The sequence below is a fragment of the Prinia subflava genome, chromosome 10 (genome assembly GCF_021018805.1).
Source record: "Prinia subflava isolate CZ2003 ecotype Zambia chromosome 10, Cam_Psub_1.2, whole genome shotgun sequence".
NCBI lineage: Eukaryota > Metazoa > Chordata > Aves > Passeriformes > Cisticolidae > Prinia > Prinia subflava.
The window spans coordinates 15,596,130-15,610,934 of record NC_086256.1 but is presented as its reverse complement, the minus strand read 5'-3'; the positions used below and the strand labels follow the sequence as shown (position 1 = coordinate 15,610,934).

Here is a 14,805-nt window from a genome sequence, read left to right as displayed (position 1 = left end):
TATTTTTTAATTTTCTCATAAACAGTACATTTATTCTTCTTGAAACATTGATTGACATTTGATCTTGTTATGAACAATTCTGAGGCCTCCCCCACAGAGCATCTAAGCTGCATCACATTAAAGCCGTTCCTTTCTCCTTGCCTCTAGCATATTCCTAACATGTAAACAACTCTGCTGTGCACACAGGCAAAGGCACAGCTAGCTAGTGAAAGCTGCAGTACTAAGGGCACCATAGGAACCCATCCAACCCTAATAACCCATTAATTTCACAGGGCACTGTATTTATTAACTAGAAGGTAACTGCTATTAATGCAAATGCACATGTGAAAAAGTGAACAGTGGAAAAGCTGAAGGAACATTACAGACTTGTTCTTCACAGACTGTCACGTTTCACAGACTTTGTTACTCCTGTAACCCTAACATACAAGAAACACCAGTCTGAATGGTGGAAGAGCTGTGACAGACTAGGAGAAGTGTCAAGAAATCCAGCAGCCTTACTGTCTGAGGATTTCAGCTGATGTGACACCACATGGTAAGTAATGTTCTTGTGGCTAAGCCTCAAAACCCATAGGGACTATTTCTAGTTCAGCTTAATAAAGAGAAAAAAAACCCCAGTCTTACTCTTCACCTTTTCAACAGCGAGGTAATTAATGGGAGATACCTTACAAAAGTTACCAAAGTTCATGCACGAGGATTGCTCAGGCACACACTTTGTGTGTGCTAACTCCCACTGAACAGGCTCTGGCCCAAGACACTCGGGGAGCTGCCCTGGTGAGTCTGGCTCCTTAGGGCAAGTCCCGGTAGCCAGATTCACCCGCTCTGCCATGGAATCCTCTTACAGCACCACTGCTCAACTCACAAATCTCTTCCCTAAGGCAAATCTGATAAGGTCTGGAGGAAACACTGATCCATCTCTGACCCCTACCTTATCCATCCAGGGGTTCTGCAGTGATCCCAGAGAAAAAGCTAATGTAACTGCAACTACTTCTCTGCCTTAGGATGTTTCCAATGGCAGGAATCCAAGTGGCTCTCAAGTTGTGAACTAAAACCAGCTGCACTGCCAGGTTCCAACATCAGGACCTAGAGCGGGACAGGGTGCCCAGGGTGACCACTCCATTTTCTCCTTCAGTTAAAACAAAACCTGTGACTTCTTGCTGTCCTTCTGATTTCTGCTGTCCACACCTAGTTTGTAAACTGGAGCAAATCACTCACGTCCCAACACCCACTAGCTTCCTTTGGCTTCTTTCTCACATTCAAAAATGTCAAACTATGAACTCCAGACCCTGCTTCTTCCTTTCAGAAGGCAAAGTATCACCCTAGTCACACACACACTTCTCCCCTCCCACTTCTTGTCAAATTCCACTGCCCATACCGACACCAGAGTGAGTTTTATATACTTCAAGCTGTGAAATCATCTACTTCTTCCCAGCACCCCTCAAGAGCAAACTGCTTTCCTGTCCTCCTCTCCCTACAAACCAGCAGGTGAACACCCACTCAATCCTGCACATGACGTTTACCATGAGGTTTTGCTGGAGTAAAACAAGCATTCAAGAAGGTCTACTTTTATAAATCAGATTACATATCCTTCCCTGCAGCTAAAATCCCATCTCCACATTTCCTATTTTCAGTGCTTTTACCACAAATTAAAGAGGCAGTGGGAGGGAGAGCTTTCTCCTTCTATATTCTGTGCCCAGGAAAATGGTGGTTTTATCACAAAGGTCAAAAAACAACCTCTTTTTACAAAACCTCTTCAAGTCTAACTCCAATGCTATTCTTGCAAAGGCTAAAATCCTTACTCATAGTAACTCTGCAGAATGCAATAACTATTATAGAGCATTTATAAAGCAGTGCAACTAAATCCTAACTTTTGACTACAGTAAAATAATGTTCACAGTCAAAGGAGGACAAAGTATTTCATTATCTGCAGGCTCAAAAATTTAGACAAATCATCAGAGGCTTTGCAAAGTGCAAGGTGCCAGTTGCTGTACCTTACAGATCTGACAACATGCAATGTCACAAACACCAACAGAAGGCTGTAGCTACATCTTAGTACCAAATATCTGGCAGCCTTTTTCTTTTTACAGAAGCCTGATCAGAACACTACAGCCAAGCCACAGTTCAGAATTTAATGATTAAGGAGATCATTACAATGAAAATGTGAAAATTTTCAGGTTTAATTTATGAATGATAGCAACAGCTCAAGGTAAGATTATTACACATTTTTATTCATCTTTCACTCTTATAAATAAGTAAAAATGAAAGTTTGGAGAGTGGCTTTTTGTACACTGTCAGCAAACAAATGCCTTGATATATGTTCATCATGCACTAAATATTCAAGTTTCAGTACCTAAACTGCCCAGGATTGCACATAGCGTGCTTTTAATTAACCAAAAAGACAAAACACAGGTTATTACCTCTTCTAATATCAGAGTCACAAGATCTGTGTTGTATCAAAGATCTGCCCCAGACAGGAGCACTCAAGAGGGTATCAATTTACCCTAAAGGATTCCAAGCCGTTTCTGAATCTTCCGTGCCTTTCGGGATTAGTTTTGATTGACCCCGCATCTTTGGCCTACTGCTGTTGAACCCCTCCTCAAATAATTTATTTAAACATAATTTATGCGAATTTAACTGAATTCAAAGGGCCTATTTTGACTCATCCTTTCAGGGTCACACTGCAGTCAGCAGCATTCTTCATTTTTACCACTATTCCAGCATAAAGGCAGAAGGCACCCTGGACCCAGAGTTTCCCATTAGACACCCAGCTCAAATGCAAACCTGTAGAAATACAAATCCTTGACTGACAAATGTTTGCTGAGGAAAAGAATAAACCTGTATGTGAGAATTCCTGAAGATCAGGAATGCCATGAAGCATACCACCATAAAGCACCTGGTATACCACTGCACCCCAAAAAGGTCATGAGGCAAGTATAACCCTAGCACACCAAATGGGAACACTTGGCTCCTTCAAAGGGCTGTAGCCCCATCAGAACACTTGAATCAATTTGACATTTATATCTCTATAAATAATGTGTGAGCAAAAGCAAAGACAAAGCAACATTTGCAGTTCAGGGAAAGACATCAAAATAAACACATCCCTAGTACTCAAATGTTAAACTACATGTGGGAATCTGATGATCTTTTGAATGGCTGAAAGCTAGGACACAGGAAAGGGCATCTTGTTTTTAAATTAATTATTAATCAATCTTTTCAGCCATCAAATCCCTGCAATGACTCATCCACCGGCTTTACCAAAGTCTAAACTGTTATGGGGAGACTGCAATTCCACTGGAACATTACCTTCCTGAGTGCAACACTTAACCCTCTATATATGAGAAAGGATTTTAGTGTTCATTCCTCTCCCACAAGACCATCAAGTCCTCACTATAAATGGAAAAAAACCACAACCTCCTCCCCAAAAACAACTACACCAAAACAGTCTACCCCCCAAAAAAAACAACTAAATCAAAACAAAACCAAAGTAAAGAAAAAGAAAGAAAATAAGAGAAAAGACAAAACAGTATTTAAAATTTTATATTGAAAGAAACATGAGAAGATATAGCCCATCTCAGTTATTCATTGCAAAGCCAGTACTCTTCCAGGGACAGTATACACTGTAAATAACAAGAGGATTCACATCATCAGAAATCCTCAGTTATCATGTCATTGAACTATACAATTCTTCTACACTCATTCAGACAGTTTCCACCGTCTGTAAAGGAATTTAGGGAACTGTGGATTGATAGAAGCTACTTTTTAAGTTCACAAAATTATGAACTTGATCCTACACCCCACATCCATGCAAATCTCTTTGCAAAGTTTGACAGCTCTACTAAATAAACTGAGCTGCAAGACTGGAGCTCAGTTGGTGATACCTAAGTACAGAGCTCGCTCTTTTCCCGTGCTAAAATTATATCAGAACATTACAACACATTTGCATATCTCCCACACACGGAACTTTTTGTCAGCGGTAACAAGACGACATCAAGGCTTAGAAAAAGTACCAGAAAGAGACAGACCAAGAGGGTGGAGCTTCCTGCAGGAACAGCAGGCTGAAGTCCAGCAGCTCCCAGGGAAGGTGCTGCTGCTCCAGCGGCGATGCCTTCAGATCAGGCTCCCACTCGCCAGCGTCAAATGAGCAACTCCACCCAGGAAACAAAAAACTTCCTATTGTTTCTCTGCTCTCTGCAGCCTCCTGGCTACTACCAGGAAAACCAGTATCACTTCACTGTTTTTCCCTAAGAATGATTTACATCTTTCCTTTTTACTATGCTCAGCCTTGGAGCTACCACAGAATAAGAGGAATAGGAAAAAAAAGTCTCTGCTGGGTTATCTCCCTCAGTCTCTCCTCTATGGTTTTCCTGGAAATATTTCTAGTAGCAGCCCAGAGTGCTCCTGTTGATTTTAATCATGCAGAAGTAATACAAAATTCACATGACTACCGTCAGTTTTCCAGCTACACAAGTTTTGCAAAATTCAATTAAAACCATCTAATCTTTCAACTTTTACCTAGGAAAGCGATAAAAAAAAAATTACAAAGGTAGCAGAACTTTGGAAAAAGTCTGATTTACACATTGGTGTACAGTTATTTTCAGAAAAGTTTCCATTAAAAAATAAAAATCATGACAGCACTGAAGATTTCTGACATTACTTCCTCTGAAGATGCCAGTGTGGAAAAAAAAATAATCTAACTGAGCCAAGTAAAAGCAAGTAATAAAAAGTCACAGGAAAATATCTGACTTGCCATGAATGAAGTGTTAGTTACTAAGGTGTGAGAGTGAGTGACTTTGGAAGTCAATAAAAGAATTCAGTGTTATTCAAGGTATGCTACACACTAGAAATTCTAACTTGAATGTTCAAGTTATAGGGAGCCATGGCCCTCCTTCTGTATCTTTTCAGTGGCCCATTTTTACCAGTCCCACCCTACCACGACATCCCAATAGCAAAGCTCAGTTAAAATGCAAGGAGAGTAAGACAATTATTCTGAAACTCAAGAAAGTCAAATATTGTGCAGGAAAATTTGAAAACAAGCCCCTACAAGTGCGATACTGCGACAACAACTAACACACCAAATGTAATTCTCCCCAAATCATTAAAACTTATTTGTTAATGATCATGAGCTGCAGGGAAAGTGCTTTTGTAACATAACATGATTAAGACCCAACTAGAAATAAAAGTGAAATAATCAAAAATTACTTTTGTTAGTATCAAATTAGGCCAAGTACACACCACATACATGGGGATAAAATGTACTCCAGGAAGCAGGCTTTTTAACACCAGCACACTTAAGATCTAAATTGCCGTGGACTGTGGAATGGAAAAATGCAGAACCGCATAAAGGGAAGGCAAACCCTGCTTACGAAACAGCAGTGAGTCAGCTCCTGAGGACTGGTCTATGACTACTGTGAAAACAAGATGCACATTCCTTATGCGCACTCTGACTGTACAGAATGAAAACAAGCCCATCCCCTAAATATGCTGTTAGTAGGGTAGATGACATTGCAGAAAAGGCGTCAAGAAATATCAGTAACAGTTTAACCCATACAAACCTCAGAAAACATTTTCAGCCAGTGCTGATGCACAGAGCCTTTTAAGCATACACACATCTTCTCATGTTTGGGGCATTTAATAATCAAGAAACACTCGGATCCATGGCCTCAGATCAGTAACAGTTTATCTTGGGGACATCTCTAGCTCTAAAAGGTCCTTGAGATATTCTTTAAAGAACCTCATTCTACAATGCCATGACCCTTCAGCTTGTCTAGTTCCATCATCTGTAATCAGACTATCCAGAAAACCAAGAATAAACACCAAGGCCTTTTGTGACAAGCTGTGAAACTATTAAGCCATTTAATACCATAAGGAACAATACACAACATTAGTACTCCACACATTTATTTAGAGAACACAATTACATTTTCTCTTGTTCAAAAATCAAAGATAAATGGTGGGCTTTCATAATCTGTCTGCCTCTTCACAAGTGCCCTTGGCTACAAGCAGATCTCTCCTTGACCACATCATAGCTCAGTTTTTTGGTGCTGTTTAGGGCTATCTGGGGGCTTTCTGGTCTTCTGCTCCTTTTGCTGTTCTCAGATGTTAGCGGTGATTGGAGCTTTTCCTGGTATATTGATTACTTCTGAGAAAAAAAAATACTTTCAAAGAATTAACGTGGCACATATGCAGGGAAAAAAATCCAGTAAGTCAGCTCTATCAATATTACTTTATTGACAATTATTAAAACAAGGTGCTGACCACTGAATATCATGCCAGCACACAATGAATGGAAGCACCCTGTCCAACCTCTCTGGAAAAAAAGAAACCTGGAAAACGGCTCATTTCAGGGAAAGGATTAAAGGTTGTTTTGTCAGGTGTCCTTGCACACCGAATCCCTCTGCCAGACACTGCAGTTTATCATTGCTAAACACTTACACTGCAGAAGTACCTAGAGACCTCAAGCAGGTCAGGACCTCAGCATGCAAAGTACAAAATTGATGTATAATACTTGACAGCCCTTGCCTCATCATATTTTTCAATTTCAAGTGTTTGTCTTCCCACTAGCACAGCTATTTGAACAACCCAGACAAGGAAAAGAAACTCAGTGGCACTGCAAAAAACCCACCCAAGTTCCACCACCAATGTGTGAAAGTGCTATCCAACATACAAGGAAAACAGAAGTAGCTCTGCTCCTCATTAGGATATTACACATAAAGATCCAGGTGAAAGTTAAATCAAAGCAGTTTGGGGGCTTTCTAGGTTGGCATACCTCCAACTATTCTAACAAAGACAGAAGAGGGTGTTGAAATAAGCTTTATTTAATGTTTATGGATGAGAGCTCCAATTCCTGTTTTCCCCATCTCCTACAACCTAGACATAACCTTTCGGTGAAGGGAAGAGTTTCTCAGTTGCTGCCTTCAGATTGAACCTTGGTTGAGACAGAGCAGGGGTGCAGAAGTTAATGAAAAGAAAATGTAAATGAACTGCAGGGAGTGGAACTAGTGTGCTAAACCTCACGTTTGCATCACTTGAATTAGTTCCATTAAAGGTGAAAAAATATGCAATAAATCTGAAATGAAGCTTAACAAAATGATAGAGTCCTTGGCAGCCTGATTATTTTAACAAGTTGACAGCCAGTTATTTCAGATTGTCTCAGTTTAAATACACATACCAGGACAGTACAGTCCAGAGGAGTGGGCCAATACACTCCTGCCAGATTAGCTGTGCTTTATGTTCCATGTTCTCCCTTCTGATACCTCCCAGCTCCATCACCACCCACCCCTGTCTTCACACATACTCACCCAAATGCTGCAGACGTTACCTGCACCTCCCCATCCCATTGCCTGAGCCGAAAATGAAAAACTGGTATTGCTGTGAACTTGACTGCAGGTTACTACTAATCACTGACAGCCCAAGGACTAGAGAGCACAGAGACTTAGGAAAAAACAGCCATTAATCACCAGCCAAAAGGCGGTGACTTGAGAGGTGACTGTCTGGTTCCATTACAGCCCATCACTTCTTGCATCTGAAGAAAAACCCATGCAGCACCCCTATTTCCAGTCCTTCCCATCTCACCCACGCTGCTCCCAGCCTTCGGCAGCGCTGCCAGCATCTCAGCCCGGTGTCATGGGAGGCAGCAAGTCCCCAAAACACACAACCTGCCCAAAAGGCAAAGCATGTGGGGCTGCCGGATGCAGCTGCAAACCGGACAGCCGGACGCCAGAGCACAGCTCTGGTACAAGCAACCATCTGGTGCGGTTTGGGGGGGAAATATGGAGTGGTGCTTGAGCTCTGCCTCTACAGCCTTAAACTACAATGCTTCCTCCATAGTAAAGATTGGAAAAAACAAACCAAACCCAAAGCTGGGCAGTGCTCCCCTTAACTACCTACCACAGAACTTCCAAACAGCACACGGCGGGGCCTTGGTGAAGGGGCTGTATGGAGTTTCCCTTTCTTAAAAATTTCTTTTCATGAAATTGTTTTTCCCCTAATGTTTCAAATATCACTAATGTTAACAATCATTACATTCCTTAAATAATTACTTGAACGGTCCATGAAAATCGTTTTGCAGTCTGCCTGGAAAAACATTTCACCTCAAAAGGCAGCAGATTCAGTTTATGAGCAGAAAAAAATCACTTTTTTTGCCCAGCTCCTACAGAATGTAAGAGTTAATGGAATGGAAAAGAGACCGATGCTTTACTGATCAAAACAATTCTAATTACGCATAGAAGACTTTTCCATGTTTCCAGTAACACACTGAGCAAAACCTACTCCATGAAATGCAGTCAGATAAGCAGAAAGTTTGGGAACTCATTGCTCAGTAACAAAGGCCAGAATTTTATATATATCCAATCACCAGAGGCAGTGGAACGTTATAATTGCAAGCATATTCTAGCACTTGAAATAATAAACTAGAGAAACAAATATTATGTAAATTTAAAATTTTTCTAAAAGAGGCCCATAAAAAGCTGTGGACAGAGTAACACAATATAACAGCTAAACCACAGAAGCACTAAAATAATTGAGCAACAAGGAGCTGCTTGTTCCTTTTTTTCCTTGCAAATCTCTCTCTCTTTGCTATCTGAGGTGCAAGGCAATAATGTCACCAACATTTTATCATATGTCCTTTGCCATCCTGTGCAAATCCAGCACTACAAGTCATGTTAGACCTATGTACACAAGGAAAATCTGGTATTGGAAAGGTCAACTTTTCCTCAGTCTGATCTCTCCTGTGGTTTCTCAATTGCTGGAAGTGTTTCACCTCTCCTGAAACCAAACTGGGTATGTACAAGGACAGGCAGATCTTACTCCTTGATGCTGCACCTCACTACACTGATTTAGTGCTCCAGTGTTCACTCAGCTTCCAAGAGAATGAGAACTGTGAAGGTGCCGCCTCCTTCAAAACAGCATCACCTACCAAAGACAGCAGACAAAGCTTGAGGGAGCAACATACTGAGAATCACTTCCCATCTATCCAAAAGGCACCTCCCGAGATTCCAGTCAAGAACTGAGAGCAGCTAGGTATTTCAAAACAACATCATAATATGTCAAAACACATAGCTAAGAATACTGCAGCCCACTGAATTTGATACACATCCAGTACGAAACAGGTCTGTGAACACAAAACCATGCAACAACACATGACTCCAGGGAAGGCTGAAAGAAAGCAGTGCTGCATTTTGACCCTGCTGGGATTTTTCTCTGCTGTAGCACAAACAGTGCCATCTCCCTCCTCCCCCGTGCTGTGCTGGTGCCACTGCCCACGGCCAGCCTGGGTTCAGGCTCCACAAGGACAAGCTGGAAGCAGCTCAGCTCACTGACCCGTGGCTGTGGGGACTGGCTTTTGCTATCAGCAATGGACAAGCCTCCTGTCTAGGCAAAGAAATACGAGAGCAAAAACAGTGAGAAAAACACTGAAATGGGGTTGTTTTCCCGCTATTTTCCAGCTATTTTTCAGTTTCTGTCTCTAACAATAACATTGAAAATTCTGCTGGAAGGACAAGAAGAAAAAGAAGATAAACCAACACAAAAATTGTAACATTGGAGCGAGATACACAGAAGTTCTTTTCATTGCAAAGAATTATTCAAAAGAACATCTATATCTGCACTAAGAAAAACATTGCTTCTGCCTTGAGGTAGCCTTGGCAATAACACTGTTGCAAGCAAAAAACTGTTAAACATTTTGGAGGGAATTTAAATCAATTTAATTTATTTGTCAGTTAATAAGCTTCTAATTACTACTTCTGGTATGGAAACACACACAAGGGAAAAGGCCTTGCTCTCCAATCCTCCCACCATAGCTGCTCCTGGCAGTGGGGCAGCAGCACCAGCAGCCATTCTGGTTTCCAGCAGAAGGCCAGCATTGCTGCTTACTATGTGCGTATAGTAAACAAACAGCTTACACAGCCAAGTTGTTCTTAAAACAAATCAAAAGCACATCAAGTGAAATGTGATCTAAAATAAGCCAGCAATGTTTCAGAATATCGCTATTTCCCCTGGCACTTCAGGATGCTGCAGCTGCAGAAATTTCTCTGAAACAATTCGAGACTTAAAGCTTATGCTCCCACAAGAAGAGGTTTCCAGACAGAAATATATTATAAATATATACACACACACTCTCCATCACAGTAACCAGACCAGAACACTTGCACAGGAGAGACCCTAGCCACACTTTAACATTTTGTTCATTGAACTGTATCAGCCAATTTTTTTTTCTTGCTTCCCAACTATGCCAGCAAAAATCTTACTGCAAAGGCCCTTCTACTGATTGCAAATCTTTTCTGCCTGCATAAACCATTCCTTTCACAGGACATGGTATAAGCAGTACTAGGAAAAAAAAATTCCTCTCATACCAGTAGAGGAACCTGAGAAGGAAGTGCTGAGACCAGGTAACAAAAGTGTGCAAGCAGGAAGGGTGAAAGCAAAGGAGAGCATTGCATCAGTCTAGCTTATGTGTACAGAAAAAGGCAGGAAGCAGTCACTGCCCTCACACCACGTTTGTGCCAGCAGAAAGTAAACTGCAAAGTCAGAACACTACTACAAGAAATAACAGCACAAAAACATTGCACACAGGTCAGACTGACCAACTTGACTGTGACAGACCTGCACTTCTGTTTTCTATTTGGATTTTTGTGTCATGTTTTGTGTAATGTATAATCTTGAGAAACAAACATGACCTAGAAACTCAAGCATAAGCCATTCCATTTACATCAAATAGGTACTAACTATCTTCCCCAAGAGTTCAAATGTCAGCTATGTTAACTGTTTCACTACTGATACGTTTTAGCAAAGAAATTGTGCTAAGTAGCTTATCTCAGAACTCCAAGCCATCTGTAAAAGCCTCTTACAAGCAAACCCATCCACGTTTTCCCCATCCAGGAGTAAACAACATCTCCACTTAGCCTAATGAGCATCCTTATAATACAGACCCATCCTGGCTATGTGAAAAATACTCAATACTAAGAATAGAGGAGTGTGACTTGGAAAACAACAATAAAAAACTAAGACATATTTAGTACACTTTTAAAGACTTGCCTGTGTTTCCACTCAAATATAAATCTTCTCTGTACTCCCTCTGTTTTTTATTTTTTTAAACCCCAGATCTGCTGCAGGTTATCCAGCCTGCCACATCACATCAACACAGAAACCAGTAAGGCCTGGCTGCAGAATTTAGGTCAGCTCGTCTGTGGAGTACATAAGGTCTTCCACACAGCCATGAATTTCCTAGTAATGCTTCAGTAATCCCTCTGCATCCTGCTACACAGCTATTTCACTAGGAAATGCTAGCTTTCTTCTAACTCCCCAACAAAGACTCTCCACAGGAGGGATGTTTGCAGGCAAATGAGCCACTATCTCTTCCTTGGGAAGCAGGAAGCTGGTTGTTGAACCAAATAAATGCTGATTCTTATTTCCCAAGACAAAAAAAAAAAAAAAAAAAGAAAGTGAAGTATTCACAATGGAGGCTAGAAAGAGTCTCTATCTTTTAACCACACGAGGAAAAATATAACCAGAGCTGGAAATTAGCTCCAGGACATTAGGAATAATTTTCTTAACCGATTTAAAACAAATCCTCGCTGCTTCCATTTGGGTCAATAAATAAAAAAAAAAAAAAAAACCAAAAAACAAAAATGTGGCTAATAAATTCAGACAGTCTAAGCAACAGAGGCTGGTATTTCTGGAGAGAAAGCATTACTTGAGATGAAAAAACATTATGCCTCCTCAAAGAATACTAACAGAATACTCTAACAGTGAATTGCATGCCACTGCCATCCCAAGCATTGTACAAGCCCACATAAGTAGTAGCCCTGTTGTTAAAGGATCTCTAATGGTACATAAAAATATCCAAAGTCTTTTCTAAACGTGGTCCTCAGAGCAGGAGTTCCACATAAACTAGAAGGTACAGCTACATAAGACAAAACACCCACACTGAATACAATAAATCAAAACCTTTAACTTCTGTCTTCATACAAGATGAACCTAACTAAATCTTCTCAAGTATGACAATCTGAAGGATGTGAATGCAAGAATAAATACCAGTTTCCAGGAATGGTTACGGACATCTCAGCAAATAAAAACATAGCAAGCAAGCTGACAGTTGGTTTTGTCTTAAATCCCATCAGTCTGCTACTTCTCTGTGCTCTACAGCTCACACATGCTCATCAAAAGCTAGCACTGAAGTCTCCCTACTAGAACAAAGAATAAAGCTGAAGAAAAACCTTTCCTCAAGACACCAAACTGCTCTTCAACATTCAAACATTTGCTAAGAGTATTCCTAGCCCATTCTTTACAACTCACATGAAGCCTGAACATGGTATTTGCAGGCACGTGGTGAGCTGTACTGCACATTAGATGTGCAAATGAAATACCCCAAAAAACATGTTGCATTTGTTTAGGTTCACCTCAGACCTGTTACGGAACTCAGACATGTAACATGCACCCATGCCAGGCCCACAGATGTAGCTGTCCTTAATGGGCCTCCACTGCATCACACGTGTTAACAAGATCTTCTAAAGAATGTAACTTTTTATAACTAATGATCATCCATAACTCTGCATCAGGCAACTTCTTCCATTCCTGGCTCAGTACCTGATCAGGCTGTGCTTCTCCGCCCTCCTCCTCTGGCTTCAGCTGGGCTGAGTGCTGGCTCCTGAAGGCTCCAGCAGCAGGAACACCAAGCCAGACTCTGATGATCACTTTCTCATTTTGACAAACGCCACAGACTCCTCCTATAGAAAAACAAACTGCTGTGAATCAAACTGGCCAAATACAGTGGTCATGGTAGCGGGGGTCAGAGGAATGCCACTCTGCAACACAGAAGACAAAGGTTACTCATCCTTTTGCTGACAGTGCTTCATCTCTGGAGAAGACTGAACACATCCTTGTTTTAGTAACTTTGGAACTACTCTAAATGAGTTGTCTGTTTTCAAAGAGTGTAGATCCCAAATGAGCAATTTGTCATTTCCTATATATTTTCTTAAACATACTGGCTCATCCTAACTTCACCAAGAGCACTGCTATTTCTGCATCATCACCTCCCTACACCAAATCCAGACCAGACCCCAGTGATGTGGTAGCTGCACAGTGCACGTGCCCCAAACAAACACTTTGATGACACTTCAACAACTGCATTACAGCTGTATGCCAGGCAATCAGACCACTCTGAGACAAATGAGCTGCTTGGAAAAATCTCAGGAAAACACCTCTATCCTCTGGGATGAACAAAATAGAGAAGAAGTGGGATTGTCCTCCTTCAGCCCAAAACTTCCACCAGCTAAGACCCAGCAGAGCTGCTTTTACCTCAAGACTCAGAGGCTCCAAGACCATGCATAACTCAGCAAAAAGAACAGTCAGACTCCAGCAGGTAATTCATGAATATTTATTTTAGTTTGTTGCTTATTAAGTATGCCTTGTTATAAATCAAGTATTTTACAGTAATTGCCTCCAATCAACAAACACAGGGAAAGCTGCTATGTAAACCAATGCTGTTCCATATCCAACAGGAGTCCCTTAGCAACAGGCAGGATTCTACAGCCAGCTGCCTGCCACTGCCTTGCTGCACCCCAAGCAGCACTGCTGTGTGCCCAAGGTTTTCCTAGCACTGTGCCAGGGTGCCAACAGCAGTGCAGCAGGTGCTCACTGCAAGGGCAGCAAGCCCCAGGTACACGGTACAGCCCTCCAGAGCAGAGGATGCTCCACAGCCAGGGACAAGCAGATGCATCCCCTGCTTCAGCCCCCAGCCCAGCAGTGCTGCAGCAGAGCTGATCTGCCCCAAGGGCCTGCACCCAGCACCAAGAGCAGTGCACTCATCCACCTGAGCTGTTCCCAAATCACTGCAGAAAAAATGCAAATCAAGGTCCCCCCCTAAATCTCCCTCTAATTTTTTTCTGAGGCTTTTTCAGGGGTGGCACCCTCTGGCACTCAGAAGCACACAGGAACAAGCTCTCTGTCAGCCTTTCCACTGAGATCATTTTAAAGGTCAGCAGGAACCTGCTGCTTCAGGTTTCTTCCTAGCAGTAGAGACCCAGGAAAAGAACATGGGGAAAAGACTGTCAAATCCTCAAATCAAATACGTCTCATGGACTTTTCTTCTTGAAAGGGCTTGGAGTGGTCAAGTGGTCTCAGGAGAAGCCAATCTTTTTATGCAGAACTGGAGTTTTCAGAGACTCTAGGTTTTTAAATACATGGTGGAAAAAACCTGTGACTAGATACTTTCCAAAGGTCTGCAGCAAGTAGGCTTCAGAACAGACCTTTGGATCATACTTGAGTCTAACAGAAAATGCTCACAGCCACGGGGCCATTCACCTTGGCTGCTTCTGTAATCCTTTTTTTCACGAGGTCAGAGAGCCATGTAAGAAGGGCCTAAACACAGTTCACCATGCCCTCCAGTCCCTCCTCAGCACCGCCCCAAAGGCAACAAACCTTTTCTGAAAACAGCAGGCAAAGGCAGTTCCCACCTTCAAAGTAGGAGGACTGTGTTTTTTGAGAATGTATCAGCATTTAAGGAAAGGGGCCAGGAGAGGCTGAGCAGCAGCACCACCACCACACTTGGTAAGGCATGGAAGGACAGAAGAGCTTCTCTTCAAGAGCTGAATCATAATCTGAAAGACTGCTGAGGTCCATCACCATCACCCTCCCCTTCCCAGAACACGCTGAGCACATGGATTGGATCACACCTGGAGGAAATGTAAAGGATAACAAATGACAAAACATTTTTAAAATTTTGGTTTGAAACAAACAAAAGAAAAAAAAGAAAAAAAACCCCACCACCACCAACTCAAAGCAGAAAAAGCAAGAATTCTTATATAAATCATA

At 41.7% G+C, this 14,805-nt stretch overlaps 1 protein-coding gene across 3 annotated transcripts in view; it reads right to left on the bottom strand.

Moving 5' to 3' along the window:
* The window catches only part of LRRC8D (leucine rich repeat containing 8 VRAC subunit D), a 52,512-nt gene that overhangs the window by 28,152 nt on the left and 9,555 nt on the right, over window positions 1-14,805 (bottom strand). The window contains exons 2-3 of one of the 3 annotated variants that reach the window (XM_063407473.1): window positions 14,413-14,666; window positions 12,580-12,719 (exon numbers count right to left, since the gene is read on the bottom strand). The exons of 1 other annotated variant lie outside the window; for it this stretch is intronic. The gene's annotated coding sequence lies outside the window, so the exon portion shown is untranslated. The remainder of the gene's footprint in view (window positions 1-12,579; window positions 12,720-14,412; window positions 14,667-14,805) is intronic. One more of the 3 variants, XM_063407472.1, reaches the window with a different exon arrangement.